The sequence below is a fragment of the Cololabis saira genome, chromosome 22, assembly GCF_033807715.1.
Source record: "Cololabis saira isolate AMF1-May2022 chromosome 22, fColSai1.1, whole genome shotgun sequence".
Taxonomy (NCBI): Eukaryota; Metazoa; Chordata; class Actinopteri; order Beloniformes; family Belonidae; genus Cololabis; species Cololabis saira.
In genome coordinates, this window is record NC_084608.1 from 30,055,111 (window position 1) to 30,080,046 (window position 24,936).

Consider the following 24,936-nt stretch of genomic DNA (forward strand, 5'->3'; position numbering starts at 1 on the left):
CCATTTTGAACATTCTGAATTAATCGCGTAATTTTGGAGCAATATATGCCATTCCTTCGAGAGTTAATTCAGCCCGAACCGTATCGTGAAACCAGATGTGTTATACATCAAAATGTGCGTCTCCATCCTGCGACTACACGCATTACTTTTCTCTTTCAAAAGTGTTACCGTGGCGACGCTAGACGCCAACAAGCGCACCCCCCCTTCATCTGATTGGTCCATATTTGATAGTTCCCCAAAAGGCACCAAATTTGGCATGCAAGCCAGGCCTGGCGATAAATTTGATATTTCATGGTTTGCATTAATGGGCGTGGCAAAATGGCTCAACAGCGCCCCCCGGAAAACTTTGTGCCTCAAGCCCCACAATACGGTTTGACGTACATGCACGAAAATCGCTACTCACCTGTATCATGGCACAACTTAAAGAAAAGTCTCTTGGAGCCATGGCCGAAACCGAACAGGACGTCGGCCATTTTGAATAAATTGTGTCATTTTGGCGAAATTTATGCCATTCCTTCGGCAGTTAATTCAGCCCGAACCGTAACGTGCACCCAGGTGTGTTATACATGAAAATGTGCGTCTCCATCCTGCGACACCACGCATTACTTTTCTCTTTCAAAAGCGTTACCGTGGCGACGCTAGACGCCAAAAGGCGCGCCCCCCCTTCATGTGATTGGTCCATATTTGATAGTTCTCCAAAAGTCACCAAATTTTGCATGCAAGCCAGGCCTGGCGATAAATTTGATATTTCATGGTTTGCAATTAATGGGCGTGGCTAACGGTTCAACAGCGCCCCCTAGAATACTTTTCTCTGCCATAACTTTTGAATGGTTTCACATAGAGAGTCGTGGGTGGTGTCATGGGACTCTGTAATGAGTCCTTAAGCTTCGTTGGCCTTAATTAGCCCCGCCCCTTCTTCTGATTGGTTGTCCCGATTTTCTGCTATAACTTTTGAATGGTTTGACATAGAGAGTCATGGGTTGTGTCATCAGATTCTTTATGGAGTCCTTGACCTTCATTGGCCTGAATTAGCCCCGCCCCTTCTTCTGATTGGTTGTCCTTTTTTTATAATAAAATCGCCGCGAGCCGCCAGTCGCTCTCGCGCTGACTCCCGCTTCCTGATTCAAACATCTGCCGGCCCCGCCCCCTGACCAATCAGTGGCGAGTAGGGTGATGATGGCCCCGCCCCCCGACCAATCAGTGGCGAGTATGGTGATGACGGCCCCGCCCCCCGACCAATCAGTGGCGAGTAGGGTGATGACGGCCCCGCCCCCCGACCAATCAGTGGCGAGTAGGGTGATGACGGCCCCGCCCCCCGACCAATCAGTGGCGAGTAGGGTGATGACGGCCCCGCCCCCCGACCAATCAGTGGCGAGTATGGTGAGGACGGCCCCGCCCCCCGACCAATCAATGGCGAGTAGGGTGATGACGGCCCCGCCCCCCGACCAATCAGTGGCGAGTATGGTGAGGACGGCCCCGCCCCCCGACCAATCAGTGGCGAGTAGGGTGATGACGGCCCCGCCCCCCGACCAATCAGTTCCCTGTAATGTGGTGACCTCAGAAATATTCCCGGCTCAGCCCGGTTACAACCTTGGCAGAATGGTTACAGAAAAAGTAATAATTAAAATAGTAGGGTTTTACTAATATTTATAACTTACAAATATTTAAAAAATTTGGAAAAAAAAGTTCCAGATATTTTACGCTATGTTGGTCTGTCCTAAGCCAGTAGGTCAACTGAAAGAATAGCTGAGACTTAGCTCAGCCAGATTATTGCGGTCTTTGGTGCCAGAGGTTGGGAGTTCAAGCCTGGCAATATGCCGAAATTTTTGTCAGCAATTTTTGTGTTTTTTTTACATCAAAATGTTCGTCTCTGTCCTGTGACGACGCACATTACTTCTCTCTTTCAAAAGTGTTACCGTGGCGACGCTAGACGCGAAAAAGCGCTCGTCCCCTTCATCTGATTGGTCCATATTTGATAGTTCTCCAAAAGTCACCAAATTTTGCATGCAAGCCAGGCCTGGCGATACATTTGATATTTCATGGTTTGCATTAATGGGCGTTGCCTAACGGCTCAACAGCGCCCCCTAGAATACTTTTCTCTGCCATAACTTTTGAATGGTTTGACATAAAGAGTCGTGGGTGGTGTCATGGGACTCGGTATTGAGTCCTTGACCTTCATTGGCCTGAATTAGCCCCGCCCCTTCTTCTGATTGGTTGTCCCGATTTTCTGCCATAACTTTTGAATGGTTTGACATAGAGAGTCGTGGGTGGTGTCATCAGACTCTGTATGGAGTCCTTGACCTTCATTGGCCAGAATTAGCCCCGCCCCTTCTTCTGATTGGTTGTTCCTTTTTTCTGCTATAACTTTTGAATGGTTTGACATAGAGAGTCGTGGGTGGTGTCATTTCTGATATGCTTATGGGGGGCGGTGGACGTGAGTGCGAGGGCCCGTTCATCGCTGCTTGCAGCTTTAATTATTATTATTATTTTCCTGACAAAGTGAAGGCCTTTTTGCCCCCCTTAACATGCCCAAAAAGTCACCAAATTTTGCACCCTAGTCAGGCCTGGCGAAAAATTTGATATTTAATGGTTTGCATTAATGGGCGTGGCAAAATGGCTCAACAGCGCCCCCTTGAAAACTTTGTGCCTCAAGCCCCACGATACGGTTTGACGTACATGCACGAAAATCGGTACACACCTGTATCATGGGACAACTTAAAGAAAAGTCTCTTGCCGTCATGCCCGAAACCGAACAGGAAGTCGGCCATTTTGAATTAATCGTGTCACTTTGGCGCAATTTATGCCATTCCTTCGGCAGTTAATTCAGCCCGAACCGTAACGTGCACCCAGGTGTATTATACATCAAAATGTGCGTCTCCCTCCTGCGACCACACGCATTACTTTTCTCTTTCAAAAGCGTTACCGTGGCGACGCTAGACGCCAAAAAGCGCGCCCACCCTTCATCTCGTTGCTTCAGACAGAAAAAACTTTGCGCCTCAAGCCCCATAATACGGTTTGACGTACATGAACGAAAATTGGTACACTCCTGTATCATGTCGCAACTAAAAGAAAAGTCTCTTGGCGCCATGGCCGAAACCGAACAGGAAGTCGGCCATTTTGAACATTCTGAATTAATCGCGTAATTTTGGAGCAATATATGCCATTCCTTCGAGAGTTAATTCAGCCCGAACCGTATCGTGAACCCAGATGTGTTATACATCAAAATGTGCGTCTCCATCCTGCGACTACACGCATTACTTTTCTCTTTGAAAAGGGTTACCGTGGCGACGCTAGACGCCAACAAGCGCACCCCCCCTTCATCTGATTGGTCCATATTTGATAGTTCCCCAAAAGGCACCAAATTTGGCATGCAAGCCAGGCCTGGCGATAAATTTGATATTTCATGGTTTGCATTAATGGGCGTGGCAAAATGGCTCAACAGCGCCCCCCGGAAAACTTTGTGCCTCAAGCCCCACAATACGGTTTGACGTACATGCACGAAAATCGCTACACACCTGTATCATGGCACAACTTAAAGAAAAGTCTCTTGGAGCCATGGCCGAAACCGAACAGGATGTCGGCCATTTTGAATAAATTGTGTCATTTTGGCGAAATTTATGCCATTCCTTCGGCAGTTAATTCAGCCCGAACCGTAACGTGCACCCAGGTGTGTTATACATCAAAATGTGCATCTACATCCTGCGACCCCACGCATTACTTTTCTCTTTCAAAAGTGTTACCGTGGCGACGCTAGACGCCAAAAGGCGCGCCCCCCCTTCATGTGATTGGTCCATATTTGATAGTTCTCCTAAAGTCACCAAATTTTGCATGCAAGCCAGACTTGGTGATAAATTTGATATTTCATGGTTTGCATTAATGGGCGTGGCCTAACGGCTCAACAGCGCCCCCTAGAATACTTTTATCTGCCATAACTTTTGAATGGTTTGACATAGGAAGTCGTGGTTGGTGTCATGGGACTCTGTAATGAGTTCTTAAGCTTCGTTGGGCTTAATTAGCCCCGCCCCTTCTTCTGATTGGTTGTCCCGATTTTCTGCTATAACTTTGGAATGGTTTGACATAGAGAGTCCCGCTTCCTGATTCAAACGCCCCGCCCCCCGACCAATCAGTGGCGAGTAGGGTGATGACGGCCCCGCCCCCCGACCAATCAGTGGCGAGTAGGGTGATGACGGCCCCGCCCCCCGACCAATCAGTGGCGAGTAGGGTGATGACGGCCCCGCCCCCCGACCAATCAGCGAGTAGGGTGATGACGGCCCCGCCCCCCGACCAATCAGTGGCGAGTAGGGTGATGACGGCCCCGCCCCCCGACCAATCAGTGGCGAGTAGGGTGATGACGGCCCCGCCCCCCGACCAATCAGTGGCGAGTAGGGTGATGACGGCCCCGCCCCCCGACCAATCAGTGGCGAGTAGGGTGATGACGGCCCCGCCCCCCGACCAATCAGTGGCGAGTAGGGTGATGACGGCCCCGCCCCCCGACCAATCAGTGGCGAGTAGGTGACGGCCCCGCTCCCCGACCAATCAGCTGCCTGTAATATGGTGACGTCAGAAATAGACCCGTGCTCAGCCCGGTTACAACCTCGGTAGAATGGTTACAGAAAAAGTAATAAAAATAGTAGTGTTTTACTAATATTTATACCTTACAAATATTTAAAAAATTAGGAAAAAAAAGTTCCAGACATTTTATTGCTATGTTGGTCTTAATGGGCGTGGCCTAATGGCTCAACAGCGCCCCCTAGAAAACTTTTCTCTGCCATAACTTTTGAATGGTTTGACATAGAGAGTTGTGGGTGGTGTCATGGGACTCTGTGATGAGTCCTTAAGCTTTGTTGGCCTTAATTAGCCCCGCCCCTTCTTCTGATTGGTTGTCCCGATTTTCTGCTATAACTTTGGAATGGTTTGACATAAAGAGTCGTGGGTGGTGTCATGGGACTCTGTATAGAGTCTTTGACCATAATTGGTGAAAATTAACCCCGCCCCTTCTTCTGATTGGTTGTCCCGATTTTCTGCTATAACTTTTGAATGGTTTGACATAGAGAGTCGTGGGTGGTATCATCAGATTCTGTATGGAGTCCTTGACCTTCATTGGCCTGAATTAGCCCCGCCCCTTCTTCTGATTGGTTGTCCCGATTTTCTGCTATAACTTTTGAATGGTTTGACATAGAAAGTCGTGGGTGGTGTCATCAGACTCTGTATGGAGTCATTGACCTTCATTGGCCTGATTTAGCCCCGCCCCTTCTTCTGATTGGTTGTTCCTTTTTTCTGCTATAACTTTTGAATGGTTTGACATAGGAAGTCATGGGTGGTGTCATTTCTGATATGCTTATGGGGGCGGTGGCCGTGAGTGCGAGGGCCCGTTCATCGCTGCTTGCAGCTTTAATTATTATTATTATTTTTCTTCTTACAAAGTGATGGCCTTTTTGCCCCCCTTAACATGCCCAAAAAGTCACCAAATTTTGCACCCAAGTCAGGCCTGGCGAAAAATTTGATATTTAATGGTTTGCATTAATGAGCGTGGCAAAATGGCTCAACAGCGCCCCCTTGAAAACTTTGTGCCTCAAGCCCCACGATACGGTTTGACGTAAATGCACGAAGATCGGTACACACCTGTATCATGGCGCAACTGAAAGAAAAGTCTCTTGGCGTCATGCCCGAAACCGAACAGGAAGTCGGCCATTTTGAATTAGTCGTGTCATTTTGGCGAAATTTATGCCATTCCTTCGAAAGTTAATTCAGCCCGAACCGTAACGTGCCCCCAAGTGTGTTATACATCAAAATGTGCGTCTCCATCCTGCGACAACACGCATTACTTTTCTCTTTCAAAAGCGTTACCGTGGCGGCGCTAGACGCCAAAAAGCGCGCCCACCCTTCATCTGATTGGTTCAACAGAAAAAACTTTGTGCCTCAAGCCCCATAATACGGTTTGACGTACATGAACGAAAATCGGTACACACCTGTATCATGTCGCAACTAAAAGAAAAGTCTCTTGGCGCCATGGCCGAAACCGAACAGGAAGTCGGCCATTTTGAACATTCTGAATTAATTGCGTAATTTTGGAGCAATATATGCCATTCCTTCGAGAGTTAATTCAGCCCGAACCGTATCGTGAACCCAGATGTGTTATACATCAAAATGTGCGTCTCCATCCTGCGACTACACGCATTACTTTTCTCTTTCGAAAGTGTTACCGTGGCGATGCTAGACGCCAACAAGCGCACCCCCCCTTCATCTGATTGGTCCATATTTGATAGTTCCCCAAAAGGCACCAAATTTGGCATGCAAGCCAGGCCTGGCGATAAATTTGATATTTCATGGTTTGCATTAATGGGCGTGGCAAAATGGCTCAACAGCGCCCCCCGGAAAACTTTGTGCCTCAAGCCCCACAATACGGTTTGACGTACATGCACGAAAATCGGTACACACCTGTATCATGTCGCAACTTAAAGAAAAGTCTCTTGGAGCCATGGCCGAAACCGAACAGGAAGTCAGCCATTTTGAATTAATTGTGTAATTTTGGCACAATTTATGCCATTCCTTCGGCAGTTAATTCAGCCCGAACCGTAACGTGCACCCAGGTGTGTTATACACCAAAATGTGCGTCTCCATCGTGCGACACCACGCATTACTTTTCTCTTTCAAAAGTGTTACCGTGGCGACGCTAGACGCGAAAAAGCGCACCCACCCTTCATCTGATTGGTCCATATTTGATAGTTCTCCAAAAGTCACCAAAATTTGCATGCAAGCCAGGCCTGGCGATAAATGTGATATTTCATGGTTTGCATTAATGGGCGTGGCCTAACGGCTCAACAGCGCCCCCTAGAATACTTTTCTCTGCCATAACTTTTGAATGGTTTCACATAGAGAGTCGTGGGTGGTGTCATGGGACTCTGTAATGAGTCCTTAAGCTTCGTTGGCTTTAATTAGCCCCGCCCCTTCTTCTGATTGGTTGTCCCGATTTTCTGCTATAACTTTTGAATGGTTTGACATAGAGAGTCGTGGGTGGTGTCATCAGATTCTTTATGGAGTCCTTGAACTTCATTGGCCAGAATTAGCCCCGCCCCTTCTTCTGATTGGTTTTCCTTTTTTATAATAAAACTGCCGCGAGCCGCCAGTCGCTCTCGCGCTGACTCCCGCTTCCTGATTCAAACGTCTGCCGGCCCCGCCCCCTGACCAATCAGTGGCGAGTAGGGTGATGGCGGCCCCGCCCCCCGACCAATCAGTGGCGAGTAGGGTGATCACGGCCCCGCCCCCCGACCAATCAGTGGCGAGTAGGGTGATGACGGCCCCGCCCCCCGACCAATCAGCTCCCTGTAATGTGGTGACTTCAGAAATATTCCCGGCTCAGCCCGGTTACAACCTTGGCAGAATAGTTACAGAAAAAGTAATAATTTAAATAGTAGGGTTTTACTAATATTTATAACTTACAAATATTTAAAAAATTTGGAAAAAAAAGTTCCAGACATTTTATCGCTATGTTGGTCTGTCCTAAGCCAGTAGGTCAAATAGATGTAATAGCTGAGATTTAGCTCAGCCAGATTATTGCGGTCTTTGCTGCCAGAGGTCGAGAGTTCAAGCCTGGCTTGATATGCCAAAAGTTTTGTCAGCAATTTTTGTGTTTTTTTTACATCAAAATGTTCGTCTCTGTCCTGTGACGACGCACATTACTTTTCTCTTTCCCCTTCTTCTGATTGGTTGTCCCGATTTTCTGCCATAACTTTTGAATTTGAGTGGAGTTTGCGCGCGCAGCTCCCGCGGGGGGAGGGGCTGATGTTCAGCGCGGCCGCCATCTTGGTCGAGGCGCCGCATTGACTGCCTGAGAACGTCGGGCGTGGCCGCCATCTTGGATCGGTATCGCTTTAACTCTAGAGCGTTCACTTCTATTGTGGAAGGAGGTGTCTGCATAAGTAAAATAACTATAACTCACTTGATTTTCAACCGATTTTCACGCGGTTTGCTTTGTTACAAACGGCAGACATGTAGCTATGATACAGGATGCTTGATGTACGTTAAATATGCAAGCTTTCATGCTAAAATACGTTCTGCAGGTAGTCACACTTCAGGTATACACACACACACACACACACATATATATATATATATATATATATATATATATATATATATATATATATATATATATATATATATACACACACACACACACACACACACACACACACACAATATACACAATACAAAATACAGTATAGCATATTAATGAATGTATTAATATATTTGAATAACAGACATAACAAGCTTAAAAACAAAAAGCATAACGGATGACAGCATACAATTGTCATAATGGAGAAAAAAAAGAAACATTTGGAAGGAGTGTGTGTGTGAGGAATTGTATATTAGTGTTATAAATTTAAATTATATAATAATGCAATCGCTATGATATATAATTTTACAATATAATACAGTCAAAAATATATGAAATGAAGCAACATACAATGCAATAATACAATATGCTATATTACTGGGTACGCTAATATGAAATAACAACATGTAATATAATATGGTATAATAGATTAATATAATATCATACATTCTGGACCATGAGATACAGCTGTACTGTATGATCGTCGTTCATTTGAGTGATCTGATTTTTTTTTTCATGGTTTGCATTAATGGGCGTTGCCTAACGGCTCAACAGCGCCCCCTAGAATACTTTTCTCTGCCATAACTTTTGAATGGTTTGACATAAAGAGTCGTGGGTGGTGTCATGGGACTCGGTATTGAGTCCTTGACCTTCATTGGCCTGAATTAGCCCCGCCCCTTCTTCTGATTGGTTGTCCCGATTTTCTGCTATAACTTTTGAATGGTTTGACATAGAAAGTCGTGGGTGGTGTCATCAGACTCTGTATGGAGTCATTGACCTTCATTGGCCTGATTTAGCCCCGCCCCTTCTTCTGATTGGTTGTTCCTTTTTTCTGCTATAACTTTTGAATGGTTTGACATAGGAAGTCATGGGTGGTGTCATTTCTGATATGCTTATGGGGGCGGTGGCCGTGAGTGCGAGGGCCCGTTCATCGCTGCTTGCAGCTTTAATTATTATTATTATTTTTCTTCTTACAAAGTGATGGCCTTTTTGCCCCCCTTAACATGCCCAAAAAGTCACCAAATTTTGCACCCAAGTCAGGCCTGGCGAAAAATTTGATATTTAATGGTTTGCATTAATGAGCGTGGCAAAATGGCTCAACAGCGCCCCCTTGAAAACTTTGTGCCTCAAGCCCCACGATACGGTTTGACGTAAATGCACGAAGATCGGTACACACCTGTATCATGGCGCAACTGAAAGAAAAGTCTCTTGGCGTCATGCCCGAAACCGAACAGGAAGTCGGCCATTTTGAATTAGTCGTGTCATTTTGGCGAAATTTATGCCATTCCTTCGAAAGTTAATTCAGCCCGAACCGTAACGTGCCCCCAAGTGTGTTATACATCAAAATGTGCGTCTCCATCCTGCGACAACACGCATTACTTTTCTCTTTCAAAAGCGTTACCGTGGCGGCGCTAGACGCCAAAAAGCGCGCCCACCCTTCATCTGATTGGTTCAACAGAAAAAACTTTGTGCCTCAAGCCCCATAATACGGTTTGACGTACATGAACGAAAATCGGTACACACCTGTATCATGTCGCAACTAAAAGAAAAGTCTCTTGGCGCCATGGCCGAAACCGAACAGGAAGTCGGCCATTTTGAACATTCTGAATTAATTGCGTAATTTTGGAGCAATATATGCCATTCCTTCGAGAGTTAATTCAGCCCGAACCGTATCGTGAACCCAGATGTGTTATACATCAAAATGTGCGTCTCCATCCTGCGACTACACGCATTACTTTTCTCTTTCGAAAGTGTTACCGTGGCGATGCTAGACGCCAACAAGCGCACCCCCCCTTCATCTGATTGGTCCATATTTGATAGTTCCCCAAAAGGCACCAAATTTGGCATGCAAGCCAGGCCTGGCGATAAATTTGATATTTCATGGTTTGCATTAATGGGCGTGGCAAAATGGCTCAACAGCGCCCCCCGGAAAACTTTGTGCCTCAAGCCCCACAATACGGTTTGACGTACATGCACGAAAATCGGTACACACCTGTATCATGTCGCAACTTAAAGAAAAGTCTCTTGGAGCCATGGCCGAAACCGAACAGGAAGTCAGCCATTTTGAATTAATTGTGTAATTTTGGCACAATTTATGCCATTCCTTCGGCAGTTAATTCAGCCCGAACCGTAACGTGCACCCAGGTGTGTTATACACCAAAATGTGCGTCTCCATCGTGCGACACCACGCATTACTTTTCTCTTTCAAAAGTGTTACCGTGGCGACGCTAGACGCGAAAAAGCGCACCCACCCTTCATCTGATTGGTCCATATTTGATAGTTCTCCAAAAGTCACCAAAATTTGCATGCAAGCCAGGCCTGGCGATAAATGTGATATTTCATGGTTTGCATTAATGGGCGTGGCCTAACGGCTCAACAGCGCCCCCTAGAATACTTTTCTCTGCCATAACTTTTGAATGGTTTCACATAGAGAGTCGTGGGTGGTGTCATGGGACTCTGTAATGAGTCCTTAAGCTTCGTTGGCTTTAATTAGCCCCGCCCCTTCTTCTGATTGGTTGTCCCGATTTTCTGCTATAACTTTTGAATGGTTTGACATAGAGAGTCGTGGGTGGTGTCATCAGATTCTTTATGGAGTCCTTGAACTTCATTGGCCAGAATTAGCCCCGCCCCTTCTTCTGATTGGTTTTCCTTTTTTATAATAAAACTGCCGCGAGCCGCCAGTCGCTCTCGCGCTGACTCCCGCTTCCTGATTCAAACGTCTGCCGGCCCCGCCCCCTGACCAATCAGTGGCGAGTAGGGTGATGGCGGCCCCGCCCCCCGACCAATCAGTGGCGAGTAGGGTGATCACGGCCCCGCCCCCCGACCAATCAGTGGCGAGTAGGGTGATGACGGCCCCGCCCCCCGACCAATCAGCTCCCTGTAATGTGGTGACTTCAGAAATATTCCCGGCTCAGCCCGGTTACAACCTTGGCAGAATAGTTACAGAAAAAGTAATAATTTAAATAGTAGGGTTTTACTAATATTTATAACTTACAAATATTTAAAAAATTTGGAAAAAAAAGTTCCAGACATTTTATCGCTATGTTGGTCTGTCCTAAGCCAGTAGGTCAAATAGATGTAATAGCTGAGATTTAGCTCAGCCAGATTATTGCGGTCTTTGCTGCCAGAGGTCGAGAGTTCAAGCCTGGCTTGATATGCCAAAAGTTTTGTCAGCAATTTTTGTGTTTTTTTTACATCAAAATGTTCGTCTCTGTCCTGTGACGACGCACATTACTTTTCTCTTTCCCCTTCTTCTGATTGGTTGTCCCGATTTTCTGCCATAACTTTTGAATTTGAGTGGAGTTTGCGCGCGCAGCTCCCGCGGGGGGAGGGGCTGATGTTCAGCGCGGCCGCCATCTTGGTCGAGGCGCCGCATTGACTGCCTGAGAACGTCGGGCGTGGCCGCCATCTTGGATCGGTATCGCTTTAACTCTAGAGCGTTCACTTCTATTGTGGAAGGAGGTGTCTGCATAAGTAAAATAACTATAACTCACTTGATTTTCAACCGATTTTCACGCGGTTTGCTTTGTTACAAACGGCAGACATGTAGCTATGATACAGGATGCTTGATGTACGTTAAATATGCAAGCTTTCATGCTAAAATACGTTCTGCAGGTAGTCACACTTCAGGTATACACACACACACACACACACATATATATATATATATATATATATATATATATATATATATATATATATATATATATATATATATATACACACACACACACACACACACACACACACACACAATATACACAATACAAAATACAGTATAGCATATTAATGAATGTATTAATATATTTGAATAACAGACATAACAAGCTTAAAAACAAAAAGCATAACGGATGACAGCATACAATTGTCATAATGGAGAAAAAAAAGAAACATTTGGAAGGAGTGTGTGTGTGAGGAATTGTATATTAGTGTTATAAATTTAAATTATATAATAATGCAATCGCTATGATATATAATTTTACAATATAATACAGTCAAAAATATATGAAATGAAGCAACATACAATGCAATAATACAATATGCTATATTACTGGGTACGCTAATATGAAATAACAACATGTAATATAATATGGTATAATAGATTAATATAATATCATACATTCTGGACCATGAGATACAGCTGTACTGTATGATCGTCGTTCATTTGAGTGATCTGATTTTTTTTTTCATGGTTTGCATTAATGGGCGTGTCCTCACGGCTCAACAGCGCCCCCTAGAATACTTTTTTCTGCCATAACTTTTGAAAGGTTTGACATAGAGAGTCGTGGGTGGTGTCATGGGACTCGGCATTGAGTCCTTGACCATAATTGGTGACAATTAGCCCAGTCCCTTTTTCTGATTGGTTGTCCCTATTTTCTGCTATAACTTTTGAATGTTTTGACATACAGAGTCGTGGGTGGTGTCATGGGACTCGGCATTGAGTCCTTGACCATAATTGGTGACAATTAGCCCAGTCCCTTCTTCTGACTGGTCGTCCCTTTTTTCTGCTATAACATTTGAAGGGTTTGACATAGGAAGTCGTGGGTGGTATCATTTCTGATATGCTTATGGGGGGCGGTTGACGTGAGTGCGAGGGCCCGTTCATTGCTGCTTGCAGCTTTAATTATTATTATTATTATTTTCCTGACAAAGTGAAGGCCTTTTTGCCCCCCTTAACATGCCCAAAAAGTCACCAAATTTTGCACCCTAGTCAGGCCTGGCGAAAAATTTGATATTTAAAGGTTTGCATTAATGGGCGTGGCAAAATGGCTCAACAGCGCCCCCTTGAAAACTTTGTGCCTCAAGCCCCACGATACGGTTTGACGTACATGCACGAAAATCGGTACACACCTGTATCATGGGACAACTTAAACAAAAGTCTCTTGGGGTCATGCCCGAAACCGAACAGGATGTCGGCCATTTTGAATTAGTCGTGTCATTTTGGCGAAATTTATGCCATTCCTTCGAAAGTTAATTCAGCCCGAACCGTAACGTGCCCCCAAGTGTGTTATACATCAAAATGTGCGTCTCCATCCTGCGACAACACGCATTACTTTTCTCTTTCAAAAGCGTTACCGTGGCGGCGCTAGACGCCAAAAAGCGCGCCCAACCTTCATCTGATTGGTTCGAGAGAAAAAACTTTGTGCCTCAAGCCCCATAATACGGTTTGACGTACATGAACGAAAATCGGTACACACCTGTATCATGTCGCAACTAAAAGAAAAGTCTCTTGGCGCCATGGCCGAAACCGAACAGGAAGTCGGCCATTTTGAACATTCTGAATTAATTGCGTAATTTTGGAGCAATATATGCCATTCCTTCGAGAATTAATTCAGCCCGAACCGTATCGTGAACCCAGATGTGTTATACATCAAAATATGTGTCTCCATCCTGCGACTACACGCATTACTTTTCTCTTTCGAAAGTGTTACCGTGGCGACGCTAGACGCCAACAAGCGCACCCCCCTTCATCTGATTGGTCCATATTTGATAGTTCCCCAAAAGTCACCAAATTTTGCATGCAACACAGACTTGGCGATAAATTTGATGTGGCAAAATGGCTCAACAGCGCCCCCTAGAATACTTTTCTCTGCCATAACTTTTGAATGGTTTGACATAGGAAGTCGTGGGTGGTGTCATGGGACTCTGTAATGAGTTCTTAAGCTTCGTTGGCCTTAATTAGCCCCGCCCCTTCTTCTGATTGGTTGTCCCGATTTTCTGCTATAACTTTGGAATGGTTTGACATAGAGAGTCCCGCTTACTGATTCAAACGTCTGCTGGCCCCGCCCCCCGACCAATCAGTGGCGAGTAGGGTGATGACGGCCCCGCCCCCGACCAATCAGTGGCGAGTAGGGTGATGACGGCCCCGCCCCCCGACCAATCAGTGGCGAGTATGGTGATGACGGCCCCGCCCCCCGACCAATCAGTGGCGAGTAGGGTGATGACGGCCCCGCTCCCCGACCAATCAGCTGCCTGTAATATGGTGTCATGCTCTCGCGCTGACTCCCGCTTCCTGATTCAAACGTCTGCCGGCCCCGCCCCCCGACCAATCAGTGGCGAGTAGGATGATGACGGCCCCGCCTCCCGACCAATCAGTGGCAAGGAGGGTGGTGACGGCCCCGCCCCCGACCAATCAGTGGCGAGTAGGGTGATGACGGCCCCGCCCCCCGACCAATCAGTGGCGAGTATGGTGATGACGGCCCCGCCCCCCGACCAATCAGTGGCGAGTAGGGTGATGACGGCCCCGCTCCCCGACCAATCAGCTGCCTGTAATATGGTGTCATGCTCTCGCGCTGACTCCCGCTTCCTGATTCAAACGTCTGCCGGCCCCGCCCCCCGACCAATCAGTGGCGAGTAGGATGATGACGGCCCCGCCCCCCGACCAATCAGTGGCAAGGAGGGTGGTGACGGCCCCGCTCCCCGACCAATCAGCTGCCTGTAATATGGTGACGTCAGAAATAGACCCGTGCTCAGCCCGGTTAGAACCTCGGTAGAATGGTTACAGAAAAAGTAATAAAAATAGTAGTGTTTTACTATTATACCTTACAAATATTTAAAAAATTAGGAAAAAAAAGTTCCAGACATTTTATCACTGTGTTGGTCCCTCCTAAGCCAGTAAGTCGAAGTGAAAGGGAAAGCTGAGACATAGCTCAGCCACAGCATTGCGGTCTTTGGTTCCAGAAGTCGAGAGTTCGAGCCTGGCTGTGTGACGAAATTTTTTGTCAGCAATTTTTGTGTTTTTTTTACATCAAAATGTGCGTCTCTGTCCTGCGACTTCGCACATTAATTTTCTCTTTCAAAAGTGTTACCGTGGCGACGCTAGACGCGAAAAAGCGCTCGTCCCCTTCATCTGATGGGTCCATATTTGATAGTTCTCCAAAAGTCACCAAATTTTGCATGCAAGCCAGGCCTGGTGATAAATTTGATATTTCATGGTTTGCATTAATGGGCGTGGTCTAACAGCTCAACAGCGCCCCCTAGAATACTTTTCTCTGCCATAACTTTTGAATGGTTTGACATAAAGAGTCGTGGGTGGTGTCATGGGAATCGGTATTGAGTCCTTGACCATAATTGGCGTGAATTAGCCCCGCCCCTTCTTCTGATTGGTTGTCCCGATTTTCTGCCATAACTTTTGAATGGTTTGACATAGAGAGTCGTGGGTGGTGTCATCAGACTCTGTATGGAGTCCTTGACCTTCATTGGCCTGAATTAGCCCCGCCCCTTCTTCTGATTGGTTGTTCCTTTTTTCTGCTTTAACTTTTGAATGGTTTGACATAGAGAGTCGTGGGTGGTGTCATTTATTATATGCTTATGGGGGGCAGTGGACGTGAGTGCGAGGGCCCGTTCATCGCTGCTTGCAGCTTTAATTATTATTATTATTATTTTTCTGACGAAAGGAGGGCCTTTTTGCCCCCCTAAACGTGCCCAAAAAGTCACCAAATTTTGCATGCAAGGCAGGCCTGGCGAAAAATTTGATATTTAATGGTTTACATTAATGGGCACGGCAAAATGGCTCAACAGCGCCCCCTTGAAAACTTTGTGCCTCAAGCCCCACGATACGGTTTGACGTACATGCACGAAAATCGCTACACACCTGTATCATGGCACAACTTCAAGAAAAGTCTCTTGGAGCCATGCCCGAAACCGAACAGGAAGTCGGCCATTTTGAATTAATTGTGTAATTTTGGCGCAATTTATGCCCTTCCTTCGGCAGTTAATACGGCCCGAACCGTAACGTGCCCCCAAGTGTGTTATACATCAAAATGTGCGTCTCCATCCTCCGACACCACGCATTACTTTTCTCTTTCAAAAGCGTTACCGTGGCGACGCTAGACGACAAAAAGCGCGCCCACCCTTCATCTGATTGGTTCAGACCGAAAAAACTTTGCGCCTCAAGCCCCATAATACGCTTTGACGTACATGAACGAAAATCGGTACACACCTGTATCATGTCGCAACTTAAAGAAAAGTCTCTTGGCGCCATGGCCGAAACCAAACAGGAAGTCGGCCATTTTGAACATTCTGAATTAATCGCGTAATTTTGGAGCAATATATGCCATTCCTTCGAGAATTAATACGGCCCGAACCGTAACGTGCACCCAGATGTGTTATACATCAAAATGTGCGTCTCCATCCTGCGACTACACGCATTACTTTTCTCTTTCAAAAGTGTTACCGTGGCGACGCTAGACGCCAACAAGCGCACCCCCCCTTCATCTGATTGGTCCATATTTGATAGTTCCCCAAAAGGCACCAAATTTGGCATGCAAGCCAGGCCTGGCGGTAAATTTGATATTTTATGGTTTACATTAATGGGCGTGGCAAAATGGCTCAACAGCGCCCCCCGGAAAACTTTGTGCCTCAAGCCCCACGATACGGTTTGACGTACATGCACGAAAATCGCTACACACCTGTATCATGGCACAACTTCAAGAAAAGTCTCTTGGAGCCATGGCCGAAACCGAACAGGAAGTCGGCCATTTTGAATTAATTGTGTAATTTTGGCGCAATTTATGCCATTCCTTCGGCAATTAATACGGCCCAAACCGTAATGTGCACCCAGGTGTGTTATACATCAAAATGTGCGTCTCCATCCTGGGACTACACGCATTACTTTTCTCTTTCAAAAGTGTTACCGTGGCGACGCTAGACGCCAAAAGGCGCGCCCCCCCTTCATCTGATTGGTCCATATTTGATAAATCTCCAAAAGTCATCAAATTTTGCATGCAAGTCAGACTTGGCGATACATTTTATATTCCATGGTTTTAAAGGTCTGGAGGCTGATGCACACCTAAAAAAGACTTGGTGAAACAGGTGCGTAGGAGTAGGTAGGAGTGAATCAAGGAAAAAAAGGGGGGGTCTCCCGCACACTGTAAGGTCAAGTGCAAAAAACTTTAATAGGGTAAACAAAAAAGCAACGTTTCGGTCCACAGGACCTTTCTCAAGCAGAGATTTTTCTGCTTGAGAAAGGTCCTGTGGACCGAAACGTTGCTTTTTTGTTTACCCTATTAAAGTTTTTTGCACTTGACCTTACAGTGTGCGGGAGACCCCCCCTTTTTTTCCTATATTCCATGGTTTGCATTAATGGGCGTGGCCTAACGGCTCAACAGCGCCCCCTAGAATACTTTTATCTGCCATAACTTTTGAATGGTTTGACATAGGAAGTTGTGGGTGGTGTCATGGGACTCTGTAATGAGTCCTTAAGCTTCGTTGGCCTTAATTAGCCCCGCCCCTTCTTCTGATTGGTTGTCCCTTTTTTCTGCTATAACTTTTTAATGGTTTGACTCCCGCTTCCTGATTCAAACGTCTGCCGGCCCCGCCCCCCGACCAATCAGTGGCGAGTAGGGTGATGACGGCCCCGCCCCCCGACCAATCAGTGGCGAGTAGGGTGATGACGGCCCCGCCCCCCGACCAATCAGCTGTTGTAATGTGGTGACGTTAGAAATAGTCCCGTGCTCAGCCCGGTTAGAACCTCGGTGGTTACAGAAAAAGTAATAAAAAATAGTAGTGTTTTACTAATATTTATACCTTACAAATATTTAAAAAATTAGGAAAAAAAAGTTCTAGACATAATATCGCTATCTTGGTCTGTCCTATGCCAGTAAGTCAAAGTGATGTATCAGCTGAGATATAGCTCAACCAGATCATTGCGGTCTTTGGTGCCGGTGGTCGGGAGTTCGAGCCTGGCAGTATGCTGAAAATTTTGTAAGCAAATTTTGTGTTTTTTTACATCAAGATGTGCGTCTCTTTCCTGCGACGACGCACATTACTTTTCTCTTTCAAAAGTGTTACCGTGGCGACGCTAGACGTGAAAAAGCGCTCATCCCCTTCATCTGATTGGTCCATATTTGATAGTTCTCCAAAAGTCACCAAATTTTGCATGCAAGCCAGGCCTGGTGATACATTTGATATTTAATGGTTTGCATTAATGGGCGTGGCCTAACGGCTCAACAGCGCCCCCTAGAATACTTTTCTCTGCCATAACTTTTGAATGGTTTGACATAGGAAGTTGTGGGTGGTGTCATGGGACTCTGTAATGAGTCCTTGACCTTCATTTGCCTGAATTAGCCCCACCCCTTCCTCTGATTGGTTGTTCCTTTTTTCTGCTATAACTTTTGAATGGTTTGACATAGAGAGTCGTGGGTGGTGTCATTTCTGATATGCTTATGGGGGGCGGTGGACGTGAGTGCGAGGGCCCGTTCATCGCTGCTTGCAGCTTTAATTTTATTCTTTCTTTCTTTCTTTCTTTTTTCTTCTGACGAAAGGAGGGCCTTTTTGCCCCCCTAAACGTGCCCAAAAAGTCACCAAATTTTGCATGCAAGTCAGGCCTGGCGAAAAATTTGATATTTAATGGTTTACATTAATGGGCGTGGCAAAACGGCTCAACAGCGCCCCCCCGGAAAACTTTGTGCCTCAAGCCCCACAATACGGTTTGACGTACATGCACGAAAATCGCTACACACCTGTATCAGTACACAACTTAAAGAAAAGTCTCCTGGCGACATCGCCGAAACCGAACAGGAAGTCGGCCATTTTGAATTAATCGTGTCACTTTGGCGCAATTTATGCCATTCCTTCGGCAGTTAATACGGCCCGAACCGTAACGTGCCCCCAAGTGTGTTATACATCAAAATGTGCGTCTCCATCCTGCGAGAACACGCATTACTTTTCTCTTTCAAAAGCTTTACCGTGGCGACGCTAGACGCCAAAAAGCGCGCCCACCCTTCATCTGGTTGGTTCAGACAGAAAAAACTTTGCGCCTCAAGCCCCATAATACGGTTTGACGTACATGAACGAAAATCAGTACACGCCTGTATCAAGTCGCAACTTAAAGAAAAGTCTCTTGGCGCCATGGCCGAAACCGAACAGGAAGTCGGCCATTTTGAACATTCTGAATTAATCGCGTAATTTTGGAGCAATATGAGCCATTCCTTCGAGAATTAATACGGCCCGAACCGTAACGTGCACCCAGGTGTGTTATACATCAAAATGTGCATTTCTATCCTGCGACCACGCGGATTACTTTTCTCTTTCAAAAGTCTTACCGTGGCGACGCTAGATGCCAAAAAGCGCGCCCCCCTTCATCTGATCGGTCCGTATTTGATAGTTCCCCAAAAGTCACCATATTTTGCATGCAAGGCAGGCCTGGTGAAAAATTTGATATTTCATCGTTTGTATTAACGGGCGTGGCAAAATGGCTCAACAGCTTTGTGCCTCAAGCCCCACAATACGGTTTGACATACATGCACGAAAATCGGTACACACCTGTATCATGTCGCAACTTAAAGAAAAGTCTCTTGGCGCCATGGCCGAAACCGAACAGGAAGTCGGCCATTTTGAATTGATTGTGTAATTTTGGTGCAATTTATGCCATTCCTTCGGCAATTAATACGGCCCGAACCGTAACGTGCACCCAGGTGTGTTATACATCAAAATGTGCGTCTTCATCTTGCGACTACCCGCATTACTTTTCTCTTTCAAAAGTGTTACTGTGACTACGCTATACGCCAAAAAGCACGCCTTCCCTTCATCTGATTGGTCCATATTTGATAGTTCTCCAAAAGTCACCAAATTTTGCATGCAAGCCAGGCCTGGCGATAAATTTTGCATTAATGGGCGTGGCCTAACGGCTCAACAGCGCCCCCTAGAATACTTTTCTCTGCCATAACTTTTGAAAGGTTTGACATAAAGAGTCGTGGGTGGTGTCATGGGACTCAGTATTGAGTCCTTGACCATTAATTGGTGAAAATTAGCCCCGCCCCTTCTTCTCATTGGTTGTCCCTATTTTCTGCTATAACTTTTGAATGGTTTGACATAGAGAGTCGTGGGTGGTGTCACCTGAATCGGTATTGAGTCCTTGAGCTTCATTGGCCTGAATTAGCCCTGCCCCTTCTTCTGATTGGTTGTCCCGATTTTCTGCTATAACTCTTGAATGGTTTGACATAGAGAGTCGTGGGTGGTGTAATTTCTGATATGCTTATGGGGGGCGGTGGCCGTGAGTGCGAGGGCCCGTTCATCGCTGCTTGCAGCTTTAATTATTATTATTATTATTCATTACAAGCAAAACATCTTTCATTATTAGTTTTTAATATCATGAAGGAGTACTAGAGTCCTAAAACTGCTGCAGACTCTCCTGGACCGATCTGGAGAGGTGGTTTCATCCTGAACCAAACTCTGGTCTCTGAAACAGCAGGACCACTTGGTTGAGGAACACAGAAGACTCCGTGATGGAAAAACAGGAACAAGGAGGAAAAAGTGATGTTTGAAGAACCTAAATCACCAAATAAAACACTGTAGCACTTGTACTTAGAAGACTGCAAAAGAGTATAGGCTACTAAGACCTACTGTAGATTCTGAGGATCAAGAAAGAATATCGTTTTAATAAAGAACTGACAATTTTATTACCCTAACACAAAACAAAATATATATATAATCACAATTACAGTGACTGGGAAAATATAACCCAAAATAAAATAAAATAAAGAATTCCCTTCTAATACTTGTCCAGTTCTTATTGTACTGGTAAATGTTCTTTTGTGGTTTCTTGTGCTGTTCGTGTCTCTTATGTACACTACCCGGGTAGGTATAAGTGTAGGTGTTGTTTTCTTAGCTGGGAAATCCTGAGTTCAAGATGATCTTGTCAATCCCTAGAGCAGCTGGCCAGTCTACTGACAGGAATCTCCAAAGCATCGTCCGTGGGTCTGGCTCGCCATCATTTCCGAAGACTCACTCATACAATTGAAGGGGGTCTCAAAAAAAACAGTTGGAGTTCCGTCAATGTAAGTTATTCGCTCAGCAATACTGCACCATACAGCACTCTCTCCCGCACACTTTATCGTCTCTTCTATTCTTTTTTCTTTATAATTTCACCTGTACTCATTACACCTTACTGTTCACATGCAAGGACACTCTTTCTTTTTTATTTTTCCCGCATGCCCGTTAATTACATCGCACACCAGTGGAGGGTCGGGTCTGCCGTTCCAACGGGTGCTGCCGAGGATCAAAAAACTGACTTGCGCAGCGTTAACCCTTTAGTGACCATACACTTTTAGTGTGTGGGTTACACCACCATGGACAGAAAATATAAAGTCATGATGAGTCATAGAATCAGTTAACAACAGTCGTCTTACTTTGTGTCTGAGGGTCCAGGTTCTTTACTGAAGTTTGGAGGTTGATCTTTGGACCAGTCACTCTTCATAGACAGACAGATGGATCCTGGAGACTCTGGTCTCTGACTGCGGTACCGACCTCTGCAAACACAAATTCACATCAGTCACTGATAATATTGCTGATGAGCACTGAAGAAGATCTACAGCAGGGTCTCCAACTCTGGTCCTGACAGCCACAGTCCTGCATGTGTTAGATGTTTCCTGCTTCAGGATTGTCCACCCCTGATCTGGTCTGTATCCAGTCCTGGAGCAGATTACTGCTTTCCTCTCCTCCTGACATCAGAGCTCATGTTTCCTCTGCAGGAACCTTCCACAGGGATCAGGGATCTTAGGACATTCCTGCTTCCTGACCCTCTGAACATCTCAGTGATTTAAACTCAACACTTCCTTAATTGAACTGATATTCCTTTGTTGATGATAAAATAAGATTGAATCCATTTACAGTTTTTGTGCTGATTTAACACCAAAATGTCCTCCATCAAAAACATGTAAAATGTTGAAAAATAACTTGTTTTTATCAAGAACAATTACAAATTGTTAAGCATTTTACCTACAATCAAACCTGCAATAACCCACGTTATTAACTCACAGTGGTAACAGTGATGGTAGCAGATGTAGCAGTAGTAGCAGCAGCAGGAGTAAGTAGTAGTAGTAATAGTAGTAGAAGTTGTAGCAGTGGTAATAGTAGTGGCAGCAGTAGCAGTTGTAGAAGTGGCAGTGGTGGTGGTGGTATTAGTAGTAGTACCAGCAGTAGTACTAGCAGCAGCAGCAGTAGTAGCAGTAGTAGTAGAAGAAGAAACACTACAAGGTGACCAAACCTCCTGAAAACCCTGTTTTAGTAGTTTTTAATGTCATCAACGAGTACTAGAGTTCTAAAACTGCTGCAGACTCTCCTGGACCGATCTAGAGAGCTGTTTTCATCCTGAACCAAACGCTGTTCTCTGAACCAGCAGGACCGCATGGTTGAGGAACACAGAAGACTCAGTGGTGGAAAAACAGGAACCAGAAGGAAAAAGTGATGTTTGAAGAACCTAATTCACCAAATAAACCACTGTAGCACTTGTACTTAGAAGACTGCAAAAGAGTATAAGCTACTAAGACCTACTGTAGGTTCTGAGGATCAAGAAAGAATATCGTTTTAATAAAGAACTGACAATTTTATTACCCTAACACAAAACAAAATATATACAGTATATAATCACAATTACAGTGAGTGGAAAAATATAACCCAAAATAAAATAGAGCTCTTTTCTTAAAAAAATAAAATAAAATAAAGAATTCCCTTCTAATACTTGTCCAGTTCTTATTGTACTGGTAAATGTTCTTTTGTGGTTTCTTGTGCTGTTCCATGTCTCTTATGTACACTACCCGGGTAGGTATAAGTGTAGGTGTTGTTTTCTTAGCTGGGAAATCCTGAGTTCAAGATGATCTTGTCAATCCCTAGAGCAGCTGGCCAGTCTACTGACAGGAATCTCCAAAGCATCGTCCGTGGGTCTGGCTCGCCATCATTTCCGAAGACTCACTCATACAATTGAAGGGGGTCTCAAAAAAAACAGTTGGAGTTCCGTCAATGTAAGTTATTCGCTCAGCAATACTGCACCATACAGCACTCTCTCCCGCACACTTTATCGTCTCTTCTATTCTTTTTTCTTTATAATTTCACCTGTACTCATTACACCTTACTGTTCACATGCAAGGACACTCTTTCTTTTTTATTTTTCCCGCATGCCCGTTAATTACATCGCACACCAGTGGAGGGTCGGGTCTGCCGTTCCAACGGGTGCTGCCGAGGATCAAAAAACTGACTTGCGCAGCGTTAACCCTTTAGTGACCATACACTTTTAGTGTGTGGGTTACACCACCATGGACAGAAAATATAAAGTCATGATGAGTCATAGAATCAGTTAACAACAGTCGTCTTACTTTGTGTCTGAGGGTCCAGGTTCTTTACTGAAGTTTAGAGGATCTTCTTTGGACCAGTCACTCTTCATAGACAGACAGATGGATCCTGGAGACTCTGGTCTCTGACTGCGGTACCGACCTCTGCAAACACAAATTCACATCAGTCACTGATAATATTGCTGATGAGCACTGAAGAAGATCTACAGCAGGGTCTCCAACTCTGGTCCTGACAGCCACAGTCCTGCATGTGTTAGATGTTTCCTGCTTCAGGATTGTCCACCCCTGATCTGGTCTGTATCCAGTCCTGGAGCAGATTACTGCTTTCCTCTCCTCCTGACATCAGAGCTCATGTTTCCTCTGCAGGAACCTTCCACAGGGATCAGGGATCTTAGGACATTCCTGCTTCCTGACCCTCTGAACATCTCAGTGATTTAAACTCAACACTTCCTTAATTGAACTGATATTCCTTTGTTGATGATAAAATAAGATTGAATCCATTTACAGTTTTTGTGCTGATTTAACATCAAAATGTCCTCCCTCCAAAACCTATAAAGTGTTGAAATAAAACTTGTTTTTATCAAAAACAACAATTACAATTTGTTGAACATTTTACCTACAATCAAACCTGCAATAACGCACATTATTAACTCACAGTGGTAGAAGTAGTACTAGTAGTAGTAATGGTAGCAGTAGTAGTAGCAGTAGTAGTAGTAATGGTAGTAGTAGTAGTATTAGTAGTAATAGGCATAGTAGCAGTTGTCTTAGTAATGCTGGCAGTAGTAGCAGTGGTAGTAGTAGTAGAAACACTACAAAGTGACCAAACCTGCCAAAAACCCTGTTTTAGCAGTTTTTAATGTCATGTCATACTTTGTGTCTGAGGGTCCAGGTTCTTTACTGAAGTTTGGAGGATCATCTTTGGACCAGTCACTCTTCATAGACAGACAGCTGGATCCTGGAGACTCTGGTCTCTCCTCCTCTTCCTCCACACAATCATCCATCTTCTGGACTTCAGTCATTCAGAGACATGAACCAAAAACACCCACCATCTTTGAATCTGTAGACAGAAACTTTATTAGAACACGACTAACTCATGAAATCAATGTAACAACTTTCCCTGAAGGACTTTGTCAAAACTCCTGAGGAGGAAGAAAGAGGTTTTACTGATACTGACGATGAGACAGACCTGAAGCTGAGTCTCCTCTAACCTGACGCCAACATTTCTGTCCAGGTGGGATCTGTGAAGCCGAGTCTTCACCTGGAGAAGATATTTTCTGTTTCATTAAACACTCAAAGAAAGACTGATGAAGTCGTCCAGGAAACCACTTCTTCACTGATTCTCACTAAAGAGCCCCAACCTGGACATTACCTGCTCCTGTTCAGTTTTCTACACAAAAACATCAGTTTATTTCTCTGAGATCATAAAACAACAGTTTTCAGGAAACAGTCAGACTTCAGATGTTGGTTAGTTTAATCATTAATCCTAATTTGTTAGCTCAACACTAACTTCCTTCTTTGTTCAGTAAACAAACCCCTGAACAACTCGCTGAGAAACTGTCACAGTTTCACAGTGTAGGATAGATGTTTTTTTTACTTGTTAACTCACTCTCCTGTCATTCCAGACCCTGCCACCCTCATCAGCCAGAAATCCACTCATTCCCTTCACCTGTGCTTCCCCAGCCCAGCTCCACACCTGGTTTCCCTCATCAGCAGTTCCCCTCATATACCGGCCCATTTCCACCTTCTAGTTTG

At 45.1% G+C, this 24,936-nt stretch overlaps 1 protein-coding gene across 1 annotated transcript in view; it reads right to left on the reverse strand.

Annotated features, from left to right (window-relative positions):
• Window positions 1–24,936, reverse strand: part of LOC133422947 (NACHT, LRR and PYD domains-containing protein 12-like) — a 256,789-nt gene that overhangs the window by 116,212 nt on the left and 115,641 nt on the right. The window lies entirely within an intron of this gene.